This window comes from Megascapheus bottae, chromosome 8 (genome assembly GCF_031878675.1).
Source record: "Megascapheus bottae isolate mThoBot1 chromosome 8, mThoBot2.hap1, whole genome shotgun sequence".
Taxonomy (NCBI): Eukaryota; Metazoa; Chordata; class Mammalia; order Rodentia; family Geomyidae; genus Megascapheus; species Megascapheus bottae.
The window spans coordinates 59,615,610-59,623,016 of record NC_143516.1 but is presented as its reverse complement, the minus strand read 5'-3'; positions in this window follow the sequence as shown (position 1 = coordinate 59,623,016).

The window sequence follows — 7,407 nt, the reverse complement described above, 5'->3', positions numbered from 1 at the left end:
GCCAAGTAGTGGAATTGCTGGGTCATAGGGGAGTTCTATGTTTAGTCTATAGGCCATTCTTATTTCTTCTTCACAGAAGAATCTCTTTAAGTCTTTGGCCCATCTTTTGATGGGATGGTTAGAAAACCAACACAAACATAATACAGAGAAAGAAATGGCACCTAAACCTCTTACCATCTAAGTACCACATGAACTGTCAAGACACAGGCCTAAATAAAAGCTTTTAAAATGGTAGGAACTAATAAATATCTCTCAATCCTAACTCTCAATATCAATGGACTTAACTCTCCAATTAAACAGCACAAACTGTCTAGTTGGATCAAAAAGCAAGATCCATCGTTCTGCTGTCTTCAAAAGACACATCTTGCCCCAAAACACAATCATCTTTTGAAAGTGAGAGGTTGGAACAAAATTTTTCAAGCTAACAGCCCCCATAAACAGGCTGGAGTTGCCATCCTCATATGCGATAAAATAGAATTCAAACTAAAATTAGTGAGAAAAGACAAAGAAGGTTACTACATACTAGTAAAGGGAACTCTCCTCCAGGAAAACATAACCATCCTAAATATCTACACACCTAATCCCGGAGCACCGAACTTCATCAAGCAAACATTACATTCTTTGAAACCATACATAGAGAAGGAAGATGGCGCCGAGACAATAGGGACGCTGCCTAGCTCTCTCTCACAAAAAGAGAGAACCTGGGAGTCCCACGAGCCAACTACCTTAAGAAATCCACAACAACAAACTCAAAAAGCAATGGAGAAGGACTCAAACCGGAAAAGAAAAATCCAGATAAAGCTCACATCCAACTTTCTCAAAGAATTCAGAATGTGAGGACCCCTCCCCCAGCCCTCACCGCTGGCTCCAAGTCACGAAAAGCGGCAGAGACCGCCGGGCTGGGCAGCCCAGAAGCTGCGGAAACCAGCACAGGACCGGGCCAACAAGCTACGGAAGCAGTGGAACCCAGACGCGGAACCAGAACAGCAACCAGCAGAACCCAGACGCGGAAGACAGGCTGCGGAGGAAACCCGAGGGGAGTGAAAGACTCCCTGCCACTGTGGAACAAACACCCGCAGACAGAACACAGAGGCGTGAGTAACACAGCGGGTCCCCAAACACATCTGGAAAGCAGAGCTCCTGCCAAGCAATAGAACATAAGTCAGCCCCTTCCACCCCGCCAGAGAAAGACTGGTAGGAGCAGGGGGGCAAGGAATTTAGAATCGTGTCCCTTCCCTCAACAGCCCCCTCCTTCAGGCCATTGACTGGAGATTGACAGGCGGGCTACCCATAAGACCCAGCACCCCACCAAGGGAGGCGGGGCTGTCCCAGCTCCCACCCGCCTACCAGGCTCCTCTCCCAGGCCACTGGATCTGGAGAGTAGAGAGCGCTGGGACCCTGCCTTACAACAGCGGGAAGGGTGTGTGTGGGGAAATAGGAGCCAGCATCTGTCCCCCCTCAATTCTTGAGCGGGGCATCCTCCAGCTGGGAATCCTGAGCAATACAGCACTGAGGGGCCCCCCACAGTCACAGACTCTCTGACAAAGCAGTGGAAACACAGCAGGGATCTGAAGGGCTGACCAGCAGCCAAGCTTGCCTTCTGAGAATCAGAAAGGCGAGGCTCCACCATTGGAGCCCACATCCTCCGCTGGGCCCCGCCCCTGGGAACAGAGCGGTCTCCTGCTGATCCTACTGAGAGCCCCTGGAAACTCTCAAACCCCAGACCCTTGGCTGGGGGCCGCCCCTGTTAGCAGCACAGGAAAACGTTTGCCCAGCGCACTCAGACTGAAGCTCGCAGATCCATCCCATGGTCCACTGTGAGGCCACTGGTTGGGCTAAGAGCTAGTCGTGCAGCAACACATCAATTTTATTCTAATAATTTCCAAACTTTGTACTCAAATACTCTACCTACTTACCAACTTAGGTCGGTTATCCTTAAGCTATACATTTTCTACATTACTATAATATTCTTACATTCCTAGGTTAATCCTCTTGTACCTCCCCTGACCTCTCTCATTCTATTTTTCTATCTCTGGACCTCTGCTCGTCTTTCAACCCTTATAATGCATGGATCTACACTTGATGGAAGTTGAGCAACACTGTATATCTAGGTGTTTAATTATTCTCTAGGCTCAGAGGGAATTAAAGACAATAGAGATTGGATTGAGAGGCTTATTGTTTTGGGTATAAGTCACTTATCAGTGGTTGTATTAGACTGGTCTGTAAGTGCACAAAAAGAAAGAGTGATAACACCAATCAAAATTATGAACATCTAGTGTCTGCCAGCTTCAGAGGTCTAAGTTGGTTATATCTGAAAAACTATAATCGTGTTTAGTATTAATCTTGCTCCCATTTTCAAATGGGCAGAACAAGAAACTCAAGAAAAATGTCAAATCAAGAAACAACATCCCCCACCCAATGTAAACAGACAATGGAACAGTCACTGGCAAACCTAGAGGAGAGTCTTCCAAGTGCTGTACAAATGCAATTGATAAACATCATGAATGAAAAATGTGAAAATATAAAAAAAGAGATAAGGGAGGAAGCAATAGCTAAACAAGAGGAAACCATAAACAAGGTGATAAGTGAAAAAGAAGAAGCCATAAAGGAGGCCACAATAAAGGTTTTTCAAAGAAAGGTGGATGAATTCATAGAATCCACAAATAAAAAGTTGACCGAACTCCAGCAAATGTCCAAAGAAAATAAAGCTACTGAGCTAACCACTCAAATGGAAATCAAGGAGCTAAAGAAATCCATACATGATCTAAAAGAAGAGATGCAAGGCATCAAAAATGAGCAATTAGAAGCAAAGGAGATGAAAAATAAAGTAGATAGCTTTGATAGAAGGTTAGACAATGCAGAGGAGAGAATTTCGGGGCTGAAGATAATTTAGTTATTATAGAGAAAGAACAGAAAAGGAGTCAATCCAAATCTAGGAAAAATGAGAGAGCGCTTCAGGAGGTCCAAGATACAATCAGGAAGCCTAATTTAAGGCTAATTGGTATTGAGGAAGGTCTGGAGAAAGAGGTCAATGGGATTGGAAATATATGACTCTTCATCTCAGAGAATTTCCCAAATATCCAGAAGGGCAGCCCATCCAGATACAAGAAGCTTTTACAACCCCAAACAGACCTGACCAGAAAAGAACATCCCACCGCCACATTGTAATCTGAACTGGATCAATAGAAACCAAAGAAAGGATCCTAAAGGCAGCCAGGGTAAGGGGATCAATAACCTATAAAGGCAAACCAATCAGAATAACCCCAGATTTCTCAGCAGACACCATGCAAGCAAGAAGTGACTGGAAGCATATATGTCATGCCCTTAAGTCAAATAACTACCAACCAAGAATACTGTACCCAGATAAGCTCTCATTCATAACTGAGGGAACAATAAAAACATTCCATTCCAGGGAAAAGCTGCAACAATATGTAGCAATAAAAGCAACACTACAGAGAATTCTCAAAGATGTTCTATACATAGAAAACCACAATAAATGAAATATAGGGAAAGAAATGGCACCTAAACAGCATACCATCTAAGGACCACAAGAACTGTCAAGACACAGGCCCTAATAAAAGCTTTTAAAAATGGTAGGAACTAATAAATATCTCTCAATCCTATCTCTCAATATCAATGGACTTAACTCTCCAATTAAACAGCATAGACTGTCTAATTGGATCAAACAGCAAGAGCCATCGTTCTGCTGTCTTCAAGAGACACATCTTACCCAAAAAAACAATCATGTTTTTTAAGTGAGAGGTTGGAATAAACTCTATCAAGCTAACGGCCCCCATAAACAGGCTGGAGTTTCCATCCTCATATCAGATAAAATAGACTTCAAACTAAAATTAATAAGTAAAGACAAAGAAGGTTATTACCTACTACTAAAGGGATCTTTCCGGGCCGGGAGTTTGGCCTAGCGGTTAAAGTGCTTGCCTAGCACGCATGAAGACCGGGGTTCGATTCCTTGGTACCACATACATAGAAAAAAGCCAGAAGTGGTGCTGAGGCTCAAGGGGTAGAGCTCTAGCCTTGAGAAAGTCCAAGGATTGTGCTCAGACCCTGAGCTCAAGCCCAGGACTGGCAAAAAATAAATAAATAAATAAATAAAAGGATCTTTCCCCCAGGAAGACATAACGATCCTAAATATTTACAAACCCAATCCCCGAGCTCCAAACTTCATCAAGCAAATTTTACTTACACTGAAACAATACATAGATCGAAATACAGTGATTGTTGGTGACTTTAACACACCACTCTCACCTATGGACAGATCAACAAGGCAAAAACTCAATAGAGAAACCTTAGAACTGAACAATATATAGACCAACTAGATCTAACAGACATCTGCAGAATAGTCCACCCTGCAACAACACAATATACGTTTTTCTCAGCAGCACATGGAACATTTTCCAAAATAGACCACATCTTAGGCCATAAAACTAACCTGGACAGATTCAGAAACACTGAAATTATTCCATGCACACTCTCAGACCACAAAGGCATCAAATTGGAACTGAACACACATCTCCACCAACGAAAACCCTGTAACTCATGGAGACTGAACAACACATTGTTGAATCACCAATGGGTCATCGAAGAGATCAAAACAGAAATCCAACAGTTTATGAAATTTATCAATAAGGGACACACAAAATACCAACTCCTTTGGGACACAGCAGAGGCAGTACTCAGAGGAAAATTTATAGCGCTGAGTGCCTACAACAACAAGTTGGAAAAATTGCAAACCAGCAAGTTAATGTCTCACTTTAAGCTCCTGGAAAAAGAGCAACAAACCAACCCTAATCCCAGTAGAAGAAAGCAAATTATTAAAATCAAAGCAGAATTACATGATTTGGAATTCAAAAACACTATAGAAAGAATCAACAAAACAAGGAGTTGGTTCTTTGAAAGAATTAACAAAATTGACAAACCCTTAGCAAATCTTACCAAAAAAAGAAGAGAGCATATCAAAATAAACAAAATCACAGACGAAAATGGTAATATCACGACAGAAATTGCTAAGATCCAGAGTATCATGAGGGAATACTTCTCAAACCTTTATGCCAACAAATTTGAGAATCTAGAAGAAATCGATGAATTCCTAGCCAATATTAACATACCCACCCTGAACCAAGAAGAATTAACCCAACTCAACAGGCCTATTTCAAGCTCTGAAATAGAAATGGCAATTAGAGAACTTCCACCTAAGAAAAGCCCAGGGCCAGATGGATTCACAGCTAAATTCTATAAGGGCTTCAAAGCAGAGCTCACACCAATACTCCTCAAGCTCTTCAACGAAATTGAAAATGAAGGTTCTTTACCAAACTCATTCTATAAAGCCAATATAACTCTCATCCCCAAACCAGACAGAGATTCATCAAAGAAAGAGAACTATAGACCTATTTCTTTGATGAACATCGATGCAAAACTTCTCAACAAAATACTGGCCAACTGTCTACAACAACTCATCAAAAAAATTATACTCTATATCAAATAGGATTCATCACAGGGAGGCAAAGCTGGTTCAACATACGCAAATCAACTAATATAATTCAACACATCAACAGGAGTAAGGACAAAAATCACATGATTGTCTCAATAGATGCGGAAAAGGCATTTGACAAGATCCAACACTCCTTTATGTTAAAAGCTCTGGAGAAACTAGGAATCCATGGAACATTCCTCAATATAATAAAGGCTGTGTATGAGAAACCCACTGCTAGTATTACACTTAATGGTGAAAACCTAAAGCCATTCCCTCTAAAATCAGGAACGAGACAAGGATGCCCACTCTCTCCACTACTCTTTAACATAGTATTAGAATTCCTAGCCAGTGCAATAAGGCAAGAAGCAAGCATAAAGGGGATCCAAGTAGGGAAAGAGGGAGTAAAACTATACCTCTTTGCAGATGACATGATTCTGTATTTAAAGAATCCTATAGACTCTACTCCCAAGCTCCTTGAGCTGATTCAAAACTTTGGAATTGTAGCAGGGTATAAAATTAACCCTCAAAGTTCAACTGCCTTCCTCTATGCCAACAGTAAGAGGAACGAGGCAACAATCAGGAAAGCAACTCCTTTCACAATAGCCTCAAAGAAAATAAAGTACCTAGGAATTAACTTAACTAAGAATGTAAAGGACCTTTGTGATGAAAACTTTGAAACCCTGAAAAAGGAAATTAAAGCAGAACTGAGAAAATGGAAAAACCTCCCATGCTCCTGGATTGGAAGAATCAACATTGTGAAAATGACAATCTTGCCAAGGGCTATCTACAAATTCAACGCAATACCCGTCAATATCCCAATGTCATTCCTTAAAGAAATAGAAAGGCAATTCAAAATTTCATATGGAATAATAAAAGACTCCATATAGCAAAAACACTTCTTAGCAGAAAGAACAGCACAGGAAGAATTTCAATACCAAACTTTAGACTCTATTATAGAGCTATAATAATCAAAACAGCCTGGTTACTGGCAAAAGAACAGGCCCGAAGACCAATGGAATAGAACTGTGGACCCAGATATTAAACCACAAACCTATGGCCACCTAATCTTTGACATGGGAGCCAAAAAAATAGAATGGAAGACAGACAGCCTCTTCAACAAGTGGTGCTGGCAGAACTGGTGAAGCACCTGCAGAAATTTAAAGTTGGATCCTTCTTTGTCACCCTGCACTAGAATAAACTCCAAATGGATCAAAGACGTCGAGGTAAAAAGCTGACACATTGAAAACTTTACAAGAAGGAATAGGAGTCACACTAGGCCTCCTTGGCACAGGTCGAAACTTTCTTAATAAAGACCAAGAAACACAACAAATCAGAGAAAGGCTGGGTAAGTGGGACTGCATTGAACTGCAGAGCTTCTGTATAGCAAAGGACATAGCTAGTAAATTAATTAGGAAGTCTACAGAATGGGAGAAGATCTTCACCAACCATACAACAGACAAGGGCCTCATATCCAAATATATCAACAGCTCCAAAAATTGAATCACTCCAAAACTAATCTCCGAAGAGCATTAGCATTTAATGGATTTAGGTTGTCAGTGAGTAACTAACCTGAAATTCAACCCAGTGCTTGAAGCTTCCTGGCCTTTGGTTTCTGCTGAACATACAGAATCAGGACATTTCACAGAATGAATATCAGTGTTGTGAATTTCAGGTAGAATTTGGCATGTAAATTCTTCTTCCCTAAAATGCAAACTATCAACAATGCTCGGGGCAATATTTAAGGCAGAATGTTTATTACAGGTCATTTTGTGTTATTATTAATCCTCTTTCAGTAAAAGAATGTTACTGTTGGTTCACCAAATATTGGAGACGCATTGCTGATTAAGAAATGTTTCTGGCTTGCCTGTGCACTCATGCCTGTCATCTCAGCTTCTCAGGAGGCTGAGATCTGAGGA